A 15249-nucleotide genomic window follows, 5' to 3' on the forward strand; every position below is an offset into this window, starting at 1 on the left:
AAAATCTATTTCTGAATTAAAATTCATAGTGTTCTTTGATGTAAATCGATCTACATGCATGTCTCCTGTAGATGTATATTTTTTTTTCTTTCGTACATTGGAAAATTGAGAGATCTTGAAAATGAGCTTTCTTTTTCTGGGCAGAGGGTGATAAAAATGATACAAATGAAAAGAACTGTAACTTTAAACTTAATAAAAGCAAAGGATAAGAATTAGTTATATGCTTCAATGCATTATTTCTATAATACTTTTGCCCTTCTAAATGTTCTTTCCAGCTGATTGATTCTGGATACTTCAAATCCATGATCTCATGATACCACTTAGCAGGGGTCTGTTTTTTCAAAGTGTTTCATAAACTAAATGACCTCCACCCTCTAGAGCACAAAACCCCTGAGGTCCAGGTTGCATCCTGGGCCCAGTTCCATTGGTATAAGTCCCGGTTTGGTCTGTAGAGCCTGTCTCTGGTGCCTTCTCAGAGTTAGTGACTGTGGATATGATATGTAACTGCTTTATGATAAAAACAAGACTGTGGCATCATTGAATTAATTATACAAGAAGATAATGAGAAATGAAATCTCTTCAATGTCTTAAGCACCAGCAGTGCAAAATGAAGTACAACAGAAACACTCCAGTCTTTGAGCTTCACTTCTGATTAATTAGTGAATTTTAATGGCCTTCCATAATGTGACAGCTACTCCATTGATCCACCTAATTAAGGATCATGAAAGTAAAAAAGATTTCTCTTCACTTTGATGGCGGAATTTCCCCTTGAATCAGTCAAACTGCTCGAATGGCTGTTGAGAATAATGCTGGCATTGTTACACATGATGTTCAGTATGTCGTAGTCCAGTGAGACCTGTCTGTTGCTTACTTTTATTTCACTTTTATTTCGGCACCAGGTAGAGAAGAAGAAGAAGGAATATTGGGTAGGGACAATGATTTAAAACTGTAAATATCCCATCAAATGTTCTGTAAAGAGTAGATGTTAATTATTTAAAGCTATTGATCTAAAGCCCATTTGACTTATTACATCCAGTCATTGTATGCTCATTCTAGCATGAAATACTACGAAAAGGACCGACAAACTGTATTAAAATTTGTGGTAGCTTGGAAACCGTGCAGTTAGAGTGTGGGTGATATTTCTCAAGCAGTTCTCTGCTGCAGTAAGAGTTCAGATAATTTTATGTGTGAAGACCTCTTTTACCCTCAACAAAATGGCAAAGAGAAATAATGAAAGGAAACACAGTGGAAAACCACAGATAAACCATGTGTGATGGGATCCTCCGTTTTTTGCTAAAGGAACCAGGATGGGATGCTGCTGAGCTTGGAGAAGAGAGGCCAGGAGCTAGGCATGCAAGTTTCTCTGGGGCTGCAGTCTACCGTGTGTTTCCTCTCGGGTTTCAATGTGAACACTAGAAGTTCTGTTGTTTCTAATCTGTGAAGGTTGGGACTCACGACATAGGGAAAAATCAAAAGGTTGAAAAGTTGGTCCAGCTTGACAGACAGCCATGACTGTGAGCATCCACACCACAAGCATCTGTCCTTCTGTCCCACTTCTTTCATTCTTTCCTTTTTCCGTCTTGTGCTTAGTCAGATGAGTTGGTACCATTGTGAGGCCGTATTAAATTGCTGCACTGTGGGGAATGGTGGGCTTCCCAGGTGGCACCAGTGAATGGTAAAGGACCTGCCTCCAATTCAGGAGACATAAGAGACATGGGTTGGATTCCTGGGTTGGGAAGATCCCCTGGAGAAGGAAATGGCAACCCACTCCAGTATTCTTGCCTGGAAAATCCCATGGACAGGAGATGCTGGCAGGCTACAGTCCATGGGATCACAGAAGAGTCAGACACGACTGAAGCGACTTAAGATGCACACACGTGTGGAACGGCAACGTGGCATGTGCACATGTGTGTTCAGTTGTGTCTGACTCTTCGTGACCCCATGGACTGTAGTCCACCAAGCTCTCTCTTTATGGAATTTTCCAGGCAAGAATAGTGGAGCGGGTTGCCACTTCCTTTTCCAGGGAATCTTCCTGACCCAGGGATCAAACCTGTGTCTCTTGCATCTTCTGCATTGGCAGGCAGATTCTTCATCACTGGTGCTACCTGGGAAGCCCAGTGTGGCATAAGAGGGCATACTATTCAAGTGTTTTAGAAATTTAAGATACCTATGGATACATTTAAATTTTTAAAAGGAAATATCAAAATCTGATTATTTTTCCAGAGGTTAAAAGCTGATTTTTCATAAAGTATTATCTTGGTGAAGGCAAATAAATTATTCATAGTGGATGTTCCAGTTCCTGAGAAAACTGCATGGAGAATTTGAATTTATATAGTTGCAAATGCCCCATTTGTTAAAGACCAGAAAAAGATTTAGCCTAGCAGTTCTGACAAAATAGAGAGTAGTAGATAAGTTTCTGCCTTATACTCACTAAAAAGTACTTCAGTAAAAATTTACATATTTAAAAAATGTGTAAGTGAAATGCCAGAATACTTTGAATCAGTGACAGTTTTTAGGAAATAGATTTTTTAAAAAAGTCCTAATAATCTGGAGGAGATCAGTCCTGGGTGTTCATTGGAAGGACTGATGCTGATGCTGAAACTCCAATACTTTGGCCACCTCATGCGAAGAGTAGATGCATTGGAAAAGACCCTGATGCTGGGAGGGATTGGGGGCAGGAGGAGAAGGGGATGACAGAGGATGAGATGGTTGAATGGCATCATCGACTTGACGGACATGGGTTTGGGTGGACTCTGGGAATTGGTGATGGACAGGGAGGCCTGGCATGCTTCAGTTAATGGGGTCGCAAAGAGTCTGACATGACTGAGTGACTGAACCGAACTGAACTGAATAATCTGGCGAATCAATTAAAGGAAAATCTAACTCCCTTCCTGCTTTAATTAGAATACTGCCAGTTTACAGGGAAAGGTAATATTCAGTGTGTTTCAAAGTACTAAGTACTTAAATTTTTAAAGAGAAATTTTACTAAGAAAGCTTGGTAAACCAAGAAAATGAGAACTTTTATCTTTTGCTTAAAAGCAGAAAATATATTATGATCAACCCAGGGACATGGGTTACCTTAATTATGAATTTGTATCCTCCTGTAGTCAAGCTGTATAATTTTGCAGGAAGTACATATTGGGAAAATGGTACAGTATTCAGTGTAGTACTAGAAATGCCATTTGTTAAGTGCACAAAGTTAGAAATTCCTGAGGACTCTATTTAGCAATATTTGACACCTCTTAACCATGAATAAAAAAGGAATGAGTCAATAGTTCTGTTGAGAAACATTGTTCATTTTAATATATATTTTTCATTAATAAAAATTCCCACATTATTTCCTTTTTCAAACAGTTTCATGGCCATCATTGAGAACATTATAAACATTCAAGTTCTGTTGAATATTTATTTGAATATTATTTATTTGAAACTGGAGAAGGCGATGGCACCCCACTCTGGTACTCATGCCTGGAAAATCCCATGGGCAGAGGAGCCTGGTAGGCTGCAGTCCATGGGATCGCTAAGAGTTGGACATGACTGAGCGACTACACTTTCACTTTTCACTTTCATTCATTGGAGAAGGAAATGGCAACCCACTCCAGTGTTCTTGCCTAAAGAATCCCAGGGACGGGTGAGCCTGGTGGGCTGCCATCTATGGGGTTGCACAGAGTCGGACACGACTGAAGTGACTTAGCAGTATCATCAGCAGCAGCCTAAATGGATGTGGGCTTGGGCAGTCTCTGGGGAATGGTGGGGGACAGGGAGGCCTGGCGTGCTGTGGTCCATGGGGTTGCAAGGAGTCAGGCATGACTTAGAAACTGAACAACAGAAAGCCTAAATAAGAACTAATTTTTTTTTTTTTCAGTTGTAGGGACTTTGCCAAAATAGCAAACTTCTAAAATTTTTGAAAAATTTTCAGTGACTTTTGAAAAATCACATTCCGTTTCTAAGTCTTCTGCGAGACTAAGGCAAATCACAGTTTCGTGTGGGGCCAGTGGTCCCTGGGTGGAGATGCTGGCCATGCGGAGATGCCAGGCTTTATGCGCTCTGCGATCTCCTCTGTCTTGTGCTCACACACTTCAGCCCATCATCCAAGGAGCTGGGGTGTATCTGAGCGCTGACCTCTGTCCTTACTCTTTCCCTCTCCTCTCTCTCTCCTGCAGTTGCTGGAGAAATTGTGCCTGAGTGCTGGCTCCTCTCCTTATTCCTTGCCTCAACCTCTGATGCACTGTGTCCAGTAATCCTGCTCAGAGGAAGTTGGAATGATGTCTTTGCCTCTCTCTGGACTTCTGGACTTAGAGATTCTGATAGTTTCCCCCCACGTGACACCTAAACCTGCATACATTAGTCAAATTTATCCTTTTTTTTTTCCATACAGCTCTTTGTTACATCAACCCTTTTTAAGTTTTTTTTTTTTAATTGGAGGAGAATTGTTTTACAACGTTGTGTTAGTTTCTGCTGTTCAACAATGTGAATCAGCTATATGTGTATATGTGTATGTGTGTGTGTGTGTCTGTGTGTGGAAATGGGGCTTCCCTGGTGGCTCAGTGATAAAGAATCCACTTTCAGTGTGTTTAGAAATACAGAAGTAGAAAGTCTTAGTCGCTCAGTCATGTCTGACTCTTTGTGAGCTCATGGACTGTGGCCTGCCAGGCTCTTCATATCCATGGAATTCTCCAGGCAAGACTATTGGAGTAGGTAGCCATTCCTTTTTCTAAGGAATCTTCCACATCTGGGATCGAACCCAGGTCTCCTACAGTACAGGCAAATTCTTTACTATCTGCTGCTGCTGCTGCTATGTCGCTTCAGTCGTGTCCGACCCTGTGCGACCCCATAGACGGCAGCCCATCAGGCTGCCCCGTCCCTGGGATTCTCCAGGCAAGAACACTGAGGTGGGTTGCCATTTCCTTCTCTAATGCATGAAAGTGAAAAGTGAAAGTGAAGTCGCTCAGTCGTGTCCGACTCTTAGTGACCCCATGGACTACAGCCCAGCAGGCTCCTCCGTCCATGGGATTTTCCAGGCAAGAGTACTGAAGTGGGGTGCCATTGCCTTCTCCGTTTAATATCTGAGCCACTAGGAAAGCCCCTGTGTGTATATATATGTATGTGCATATATGTGTGTGTGTGTGAATGTATATATATGTGTGTATATATGTGCATATGTGTGTAGAGCCAGACATCCTGGAATGTGAAGTCAAGTGGGCCTTCAGTTCAGTTCAGTTCAGTCACTCAGTCGTGTCCGACTCTTTGCAACCCCATGAATCACGGTAAGCCAGGCCTCCCTGTCCATCACCAACTCCCAGAGTCCACTCAAACTCATGTCCATCGAGTCGGTGATGCCATCCAGCCATCTCATTCTCTGTCGTTCCCTTCTCCTCCCGCCCCCAATCCCTCCCAGCATCAGAGTCTTTTCCAGTGTGTCAACTCTTTGCATGAGGTGGCCAAAGTATTGCAGTTTCAGCTTTAGCATCAGTCCTTCCAATGAACACCCAGGATTGATCTCCTTTAGGATGGACTGGTTGGATCTCCTTGCAGTCCAAGGGACTCTCAAGAGTCTTCGACAGCACCACAATTCAAAAGCATCAATTCTTCGGCAGTCAGCTTTCTTCACAGTCCAACTCTCACATCCATAAATGACCACTGGAAAAACCATAGCCTTGACTAGACGGACCTTGGTTGGCAAAGTAATGTCTCTGCTTTTTAATATGCTATCTAGGTTGGTCATAACTTTCCTTCCAAGGAGTAAGTGTCTTTTAATTTCGTGGCTGCAGTCAACATCCATAGTGATTTTGGAGCCCCAGAAAATAAATCTGACACTGTTTCCACTGTTTCCCCATCTATTTCCCATGAAGTGATGGGACCAGATGCCATAATCTTCGTTTTCTGAATGTTGAGCTTCAAGCCAACCCTTTCACTCTCCTCTTTCACTTTCATCAAGAGGCTTTTGAGTTCCTCTTCACTTTCTTCCATAAGGGTGGTGTCATCTGCATATCTGAGGTTACTGATATTTCTCCAGGCAATCTTGATTCCAGCTTGTGCTTCTTCCAGCCCAGCGTTCCTCATGATGTACTCTGCATAGAAGTTAAATAAGCAGGGTGACAATGTACAGCCTTGACGTACTCCTTTTCCTATTTGGAACCAATCTGTTGTTCCATGTCCAGTTCTGACTGTTGCTTCCTGACCTGCATACAGGTTTCTCAAGAGGCAGGTCAGGTGGTCTGGTATTCCCATCTCTTTCAGAATTTTCCACAGTTTATTGTGATCCACACAGTCAAAGGCTTTGGCATAGTCAATGAAGCAGAAATAGATGTTTTTCTGGAACTCTCTTGCTTTCTCCATGATCCAGCGGATGTTGGCAATTTGATCTCTGGTTCCTCTGCCTTTTCTAAAACCTGCTTGAACATCTGGAAGTTCACAGTTCGCATGTTGCTGAAGCCTGGCTTGGAGAATTTTGAGCATGACTTTACTAGCGTGTGAGATGAGTGCAATTGTGCGGTAGTTTGAGCATTCTTTGGCATTGCCTTTCTTTGGGATTGGAAAGAAGACTGACCTTTTCCAGTCCTGTGGCCACTGCTGAGTTTTCCAAATTTGCTGGCATGTTGAGTGCAGCACTGTCACAGCATCATCTTTCAGGTTTTGAAAGAGCTCAACTGGAATTCCATCACCTCCACTAGCTTTGTTTGTAGTGATGCTCTCTAAGGTCCACTTGACTTCACATTCCAAGATGTCTGGCTCCAAGTGAGTGATCACGCCATCTTGATTATCCTTGTCAAGTGAGCCATAGGAAGCATTAATATGAACAAAGCTAGTGGACGCTATGGAATTCTAGCTGAGCTATTTCAAATCTTAAAAGATAATGCTGTGAAAATGCTGCACTCAATATGCTGGCAAATTTGGAAAACTCAGCAGTGGCCACAGGACTGGAAAAGGACAGTTTTCATTCCAATTCCAAAGAAACGTAATGCCAAAGAATGTTCAAACTATTGCACAATTGCACTCATCTCACACGCTAGCAAAGTAATGCTCAAAATTCTCCAAGTGAACCAAATTACGTGAACTGAGAACTTTCAGATGTTCAAGCTGGATTTAGAAAATGCAGAGGAATCAGAGATCAAATTGTCAACATCCTCTGGATCATAGAAAAAGCAAGAGAATTCCACAAAAACATCTACTTCTGCTGTATTGACTATGCTAACCCCTTTGACTGTGTGGATCATAACAAACTGTGTAAAATTCTTCAAGAAATGGGAATAACAGACCACCTGACCTGCCAACTGAGAAATCTGTGTGCAGACCAAGAAGCAACAGTTAGAACTGGACATGGAACAACAGACTGGTTCCAAATTGGGAAAGGAATATGTCAGGGTTGTATGTTTTCACTCAGGTTATTTAATTTATATACTGAGTACATCATGCAAAATGCTGTTCTGGATAAAGCACAAGCTGGAATCAAGATTTCAGGGAGAAATAATAACCTCAGATATCCAGATGACATCACCCTTGTGGCAGAAAGCAAAGAGAAACTGAGGAGCCTCTTGATGAACGTGAAAGAGGAGCATAAAAAAGCAGTTTTCTCAGCATTCAGAAAACTAAGATTATGACATCTGGTCCCATCACTTCATGGCAAATAGATGGGGAAACAATGGAAACAATGAGAGACTTTTTTTTGGGGGCTTCCAAATCACTGCATATGGTGACTACAACTGTGAAATTAAAAGATGCTTGCTCCTTGAAAGGAAAAGCTCTGACCAACCTAGATAGCATATTAAAAAGCAGAGATGTTACTTTGCTGACAAAATGTCCATCTAGTCAAAGCTATGGTTTTTCCAGTGGTCATGTATGAATGTGAGAGTTGGGCTGTAAAGAAAGCTGAGCGCTGAAGAATTGAGTCCTTGAACTGTGGCGTTGGAGAAGACTCTTGAGAGTCCCTTGGACTGCAAAGAGATCAGAACCAGTCAATCCTAAAGGAAATAAATTCTGAATATTCATTGGAAAGACTGATGCTGAAACCGAAGCTCCAATACTTTGTCTACCTGATGTGAAGAGCTGACTCATTGGAAAAGACCCTGATGCTGGGAAAGACTGAAGGCAGGAGGAGAAGGGGATGACAGAGAATGAGATGGTTGGATGTCATCACCAACTTGATGGATGTGAGTTTGAGGAAGCTCTGGGATTTGGTGATGGACAGGGAAGCCTGGCATGCTGCAGTCCATGGGGTGGCAAAGAGTCGGACACAACTGAGCAACTGAACTGAACTGATGTGTGTATACATGTATAATATATATGTGTGTGTATATAAAATGTCTGTATATATGTCCCCATTTCCACCTCTCTCGGTCATCATAGAGCACCAAGCTGAGCTCCCTGTGCTGTGCACCAGCTTCCCACTAGCTGTCTATTTCACATGTAGTAATGTGTATGTGTCAGGGCTTCTCTCTCAATCCATCTCAGCTTCCCTCTCCCCTCTACCACGTCCGCAAGTCTCATCTGTCATCCATGTCTCTTCATGTCCTGCAAATAGGTCCTTCTTGCCTCTCGGTGACTAGGAGATGGTAGCTGCTCTGACCACGCTTCCTGGCTACTAACAGAAAAAGTCTTTCCTATGTCTTTCTTGCTTTCATTCTTGCTTTTTGAGAAGGAAATTTGATAAAGGTATGAATTTGGCCATAGTTTCTGAGGACCACAGGCTTTCTCCTTGAGCGACTGGGTTAGTAATCATGCTCTATGTCTTTTTGGGGCCGGTATGTAGATAGGGAAAGGTTGGGGGCGGGAGGAGAAGGGGACGACGGAGAATGAGATGGCTGGATGGCATCACCGACTCGATGGACATGAGTTTGAGTGAACTCCGGGAGTTGGTGATGGACAGGGAGGCCTGGCGTGCTGTGATTCATGGGGTCGCGGAGAGTCGGACACGACTGAGCGACTGAACTGAACTGAACTGAACTGATGTAGATAGGTGGTTGACTCAAATGGTGGTTTTTTGGGTCTTTAGCCCTTTAAAATTGATGACAACCAGAAGCATGCTTCTCCAGACTTCAGAGCAATGATAAAACAGAATCCTTTGTAATTACAAGTCTTGATATCTCCTAGGAGATGAATGCTATTATTTCTCTGTGTTGTGAAAATACCTGAGAGACCACCCCTTCATTTGATTCCTGAGGAAGATCTTTTAAAAGGTCCACTGTGTGTTTTTGGAAGTGGGGTCACCAGAACACTTGAGGCACCAACCCAAGCTGGGATTTCTGCTGATTTAGCATGTTGATCAGTTTTACTCCAGTGAAGGGATTCATCCCCACCAGCTGGGGTTTCACACGCACACATCAAGTTCTGGGAGTGGCTCACATAGTACAAGTCTTGGGTCTGTCCTTTAATACAGAGTCCCCAACCTCCAGGCTGCAGACTGGTACTTCCCGTCAGATTTGTGGTGGTATTAGATTAAAAATAGAGGGCACAATAAATGAAATGTGCTTGAATCATCCCCAAACCATCCCCCATCCTCAGTCCATGGACAAATTGTCTTCCACAAATCCAGTCCCTGGTGCCAAAACGGTTGGGGGCATCTGAAGTCTAATATACACATTTTAAAATTTATTTATTTTATATTTTGGCTGTGCTGGGTCTTCATTGCTGTGCAAGTTTTTCTCTAGTTGCAGAGAGCAGGAGCTGTTCTCTAATTGTGGTGTGCAGGCTTCTTGCTGTGGAGCAAAGACTCTAAGGGCTTTCAGGTTTCAGTAATTGCGGCACCTGGGCTCAGTAATTGCGGCACCTGGGCTCAGTAATTGCAGCGTCTGGGCTCTAGAGCATGGGCTCAATAATTGTGGGACATGGGCTTAGTTGCTCCGTGTCATGTGGGATCTTCCCAGACCAGGGGTTGAACTCGTATCTCCTGCATTGGCAGATGGATTCTTTACCAGTGAGCCACCAGGGAAGCCCTAATATATGCATTTTATATAACAAATAAAATTCAGATTGTCTCAGAACTATGACTATATATGAAAGATAAGAGTGAATTTGTGTAAAACCAATCCTCCTACAAGCTTCTTTGTTAAAAGAACTGCCTCCTGCCAACACCATGGAAACCAGGCACAGCCGCTAGGCTTAGACCACAGCTCCCCCGTCATGCCGGGGCAGGGCTAGTGCTCTTCTCAGCAGATTCCTGACATGATGAACCCTGCTGCCAGCTTCCTATGTCTTACATCTGCAGTATTAAGGCTTGTGATGAAGCCTAGTACTTATCTCCCACCTAGACTGAGCTGGCAAGCTATGGCTAGAGACACAGGTCTGCCATAGCATACAGTGCACTTAAGGTTCTCAGCAGGACACATCAGGGAGGTGCCTGTCTTTCAGAGTCGGCTGTCTGGCCCTGTGAGATGGCTGTGGGCTCCCTAAAAGAGTGATGGGTTGAGGGAGACTAGTATACCTGCTGCTGACCCTGATTCCACTTGCCTTCCCCCAAGGAACACGGTCACATGCGTGCCCTGTTTGCATGAAGCCTGTGTTTGCACAGTGTTCCTCAGGTTGCTTTGCATCTTTGGTGTATGCGGTGTTGCCGAGACAAATACACACAGTGAGCAGTTTCCTGAACATGAGACAATTTGTTCAATTCATTCTACAAATGGTGGAGTGTCTGCCCACTGTGTAATATAGAATATATTGGATTGTCTTATGGTTATAACACATCCTGGTTTCTGTCTGGCAGGGGGAATAAGATTTACACCCTAACGATGCTAATGAAACATACCTGTGGTAAGGAAAAATATAAAAGGTGCTCTGAGAGTTATAGAGGGAAAAGAAATGACTTCTCCTGCAAGGATTTTTGATGGCTTTAAGAATAAGTATAACTGAAGTGTTGAAAGACCAACTAAATGGCCTTCTACCTGGGACTGGAAAAACAAGGGAGAATAGAGTAAAAAATGAATTTGGCTAGATGAGAATGCTTATAGGAGGAAGAGTGGAAAATCGAAAGCCAAGTTGTATCAAGAGTACAGAAGGCCTTCAATGCCAGGCTAAATACTGTGAGTATTACTGGAATTAGTCCCCAGGAAGTATAATCTGGCAATAGTGTTTGAAAGGTTTTGGCATAGGAAGACACGTTACAGGACTGACAGAATCTGGGTGAATGGTGCAAATTTGTCATGCCCCTTGGATTGAATAAAATACAAATTGGGATATAAAATCCCATCTACACAGAAGGAGATGAGAAGCATTGTTAAATATAACTCATCTACTCGCTACTAGGGCTAGTAATCATATTACTGGGGTCCTAGCAGGAAAACATAACAAAGGCCATTATCAGAGCTAATGGAACTAAGTCTATAAACATATTAAACATATTGACGTACCTTGGTAAGCTGTCTTGACTTTGTGTTTGTACCACTTCAATTTGTGGTTTTGAATATTTAGATAATAAAGTAGGTCAACAAACTTGCTTGAAACTTCTAGCCCTGGTGAATGGACATTCATTACAATATGACATCTGCCTTTGCCATTTTAGTTATTATTACTCACATGATTACATCCAAAAGGATTATGATTAAAGAGAAACAAACAGTATTTTTTTAGATTTATTTCTTTGGATTGCGCTGCACAGCATGTGGGATCTTAGTGCCCTGACCGGGTTGAATCCACACTTCTTGTGTTGAAAGTGCAAAATCTTAACCACCGGACCACCAGGGAAGTCTGGCAAACAAACAGTATTAAAGACAGGGTAAAGGGTCGATGACAGTTATGATGGTTCAGAACAAAGTTTCTCCTAACGTTTTCAGGAAGCCAAGTAAATATTGTTATGATAAAGTACAACCCTCAGTAGCAGATTGTTTGGAGAAAAATTCATTTTCTTTACACTAAGTGCTGTGAGAAATATACTGCTCATTATAAAACGAACATTGAATAAAACATGAATAATGTTGTCAATCTGAGCTTCACAGAAGGTAAAATGGTTCTTTATGCAGTCACTTCACATAATAACCTCTAAGAAAAATCAGAAAAGAAAAATGAATTACAATTCTGTGAAGCCACTTCTGTGGTAAATTACAGTAATTAGTTCAGATGTAGATTCTCTGATATGATTTAGTAAATGAATGAAGCCTAAGGATCCTAGCAGTGCTTCTCAGAATGTTATCTTCACCATCTTTTGTGATATCTGTTGAACAAGGACTTCAGTCTTATCATCAGCATTGCTGGAACCTCAGAAATATACATTTTTAATATGACTCCCAGTGAGTGTGTATATGTATATTTTCACAGAAAATACAGAATTTGAGAATCACTGCAGACTTTATTTTTTTGGTCACCCAAATCACTGCAGATGGTGACTGCAGCCATGAAATTAAAAGATGCTTGCTCCTTGGAAGAAAAGTTATGACCAACCTAGGCAGCATATTAAAAAGCAGAGACATTTCTCAGCCAACAAAGGTCCGTCTAGTCAAGGCTATGGTTTTTCCAGTGGTCATGTATGGATGTGAGAGTTGAACTATAAAGAAAGCTGAGTGCCAAAGAATTGACGCTTTTGAACTGTGGTGTTGGAGAAGACTCTTGAGAGTATCTTGGACTGCAAGGAGATCTAACCATTCCATCCTAAAGGAGATCAGTCCTGGGTGTTCATTGGAAGGACTGATGTTGAAGCTGTAACTCCAATACTTTGGCCACCTGATATGAAGAGCTGACTCATTGGAAAAGACCCTGATGCTGGGAAAGATTGAAGGCAGCAGGAGAAGGGGACAACAGAGGATGAGATGGTTGAATGGCATCACTGACTCAATGGACATGAGTCTGAGTAAACTCCAGGAGTTGGTGATGGATAGGGAGGCCTGGCGTGCTGCTGTCCATGGGGTCACAAAGAGTTGGACCCGACTGAGCAACTGAACTGAACTGATCTTGAAAAACAGTTGAATAGCTGTCTCTTAATATCTCTTGAATGTGTATTTTCACAATTGGGATTTTGTCAGGAAACACAAATGAGTAGCTTCATCAAAAGCTAATAAGTTTCTAAAACTCAGATACTCTTATTTTTGACCAAGAGCATATTTATATTTTTTGGATGGAAAAGCTGGCTGTGTGTTATGAAGAGTATGCTTGCCCAGATGGACACCATCTTTCTGCAACTAATTGGTGGCTTCTGGGGCTTTCCTACCATGAGTTACATCATAGACTTCTCAGGTAGGGGTCACATAGAAATAAATGAGATTTGCCTTATCTCGCATGTTCCCAGATTTGAATTAATGGATGGAAGAAAATCTAATTTTTCCAGGTAGTAGCAGTTGATAGCATGGACAACCTAATGCACCTATTACCTGTTATTTGTTTAAAAATGTGTAGATAAATAAAGGAGCCAATAAAATTTGCATGCAGAAGAGTTTTCATCTAATTGTAGTTTCTCTAGAAAGAATAGTGTCCTACTTTGCTACTCTGGGTATCACTATCCAACCTGGCAGCATCTCTGTATGAAATCCACAGAGAAAGCAGACTGGGCGAGCTTCCCTACTGTCTGCATTGAAAAGTTATCAGCTTTCCAGAAGAGCCCAGGGCACTGGATATCCTCTCTGGAAACCATGTCATGCTATCTGAGGACAGTTTTAACTTGTTCCTAGCTGAGAAAGTACAAGAGGGTTTCATTACACAATCTTGAGGTTTACAGGCAAGAGATGTGTAGACACAAAAGGACTATTATTTTCTGTAACAATTGGGGATGATGCTTAGCCTTGCTTCTTTCATTTATTTGGGTCAACTGATTTCTCTTATATACAGACGTTGCTCCTAATCAGTATTTATTGTTTGAACAGAAATACCCTAAAATTTTTGATAAAATTTAGCTCACATTTGATCTGTTTAGTCATTATGGATACAACGTTACTTTTCTGTTTCTTTGCAAGAGAATATGATGAACTATTTGCGCACCATGATTGAAATATGTACATGGCTCAGGCAATTCATATGTAATTTCTGTTTCCATCAGAGACTTGCACATAAGATATTAATAACTGCATTCTATTTCCCTAGGTGTAATGAAAAAGTAATTTCAGTATTCTAAATTGATTGCTAATGCTCTAGTGAAAAATTAACCCTTTCTGCATGAGTAGTATCAGGCTGAACAAATATGAAACAGTATTTTACTTTCATAGTTTACACATTTGTCAGATATTTGTCTTATCTTTTACATGTCAGTAACAATAGTGCTGAAACTCCAATACTTTGGCTACCTCATGCGACGAGTTGACTCTCTGGAAAAGAGTCTGATGCTGGGAGGGATTCGGGGTGGGAGGAGACGGGGACGACAGAGAATGAGATGGCTGGATGGCATTACCGACTCGATGGACATGGGTTTGAGTGAACTCCAGGAGCTGGTGATGGACAGGGAGGCCTGGCGTGCTGTGATTCATGGGGTCGCAAAGAGTTGGACACGACTGAGTGACTGAACTGAACTGAACTGAACAATAGTATGTAAGGAATTTTTATATTCTTTTTGAAACAAGGCAGTATTCCTTTTTCTACCCCTGGGAATTAGGAAAGCTGTCATTTATTTTCTAGAGCAGGGGTCTCCAACCTCTGAGATCTAATCCCTGATGATCTGAGGTGAAGCTGATGTAATAATAGAAATAAAATACACAATAAATGTAGTGTGCTTGAATCATCCTCAAGCCATCCCTCCTTCCACCATGGAAAAATATTGTTCCATGAAACCAATCCCGGTATCTAAAAGGTTGGGGACCACTGTTCTAGGGTATTAATTCTAATGCTTTCCTATTGCTTGCATCTTTTTATGTTGAGTACAGAGATGTAAAGTTGTGTGTGCCCTGACTTAAGTCTGCACTGTCTCTGATTTAAAATCTAAATGGAAAAAAAAAAATCTAAATGAATGTTGCCATCATTTATCATCTGTGATGTTTTTATTGTCATGCATAAATAGATAAAGCCTCATATTGAACAGACAAGCAAGATAAGCATGGTAGAATCAGTAAATAATTTCACAAGCCCAATTTAAAGTAGAATAGATTCAGTTTTAAGCCAGATAGCCCCCAACAGTATCAAGCAGTTGGACCAGGGAAAAAAGTACTTTTGCTTATGGCATTTTGCAATAATCAAAGTTATTTTCTTTGCTATTTGATACTCTTGAGATTAAAAAAGAAAAAAAGACCAGTAAAATTGACGTTAAAGAACAAAGCCTAGGATAGTTAAGGATCTGGTTGACAAACCTAGCAATTAAGAGCTAGGGGCCTGAAAGTTGAACGTGGGCCACAACTTACTAGCTGC

Source organism: Moschus berezovskii, chromosome 3, assembly GCF_049115385.1.
Source record: "Moschus berezovskii isolate FMDL1 chromosome 3, NW_MosBer_1.0, whole genome shotgun sequence".
Taxonomy (NCBI): domain Eukaryota; kingdom Metazoa; phylum Chordata; class Mammalia; order Artiodactyla; family Moschidae; genus Moschus; species Moschus berezovskii.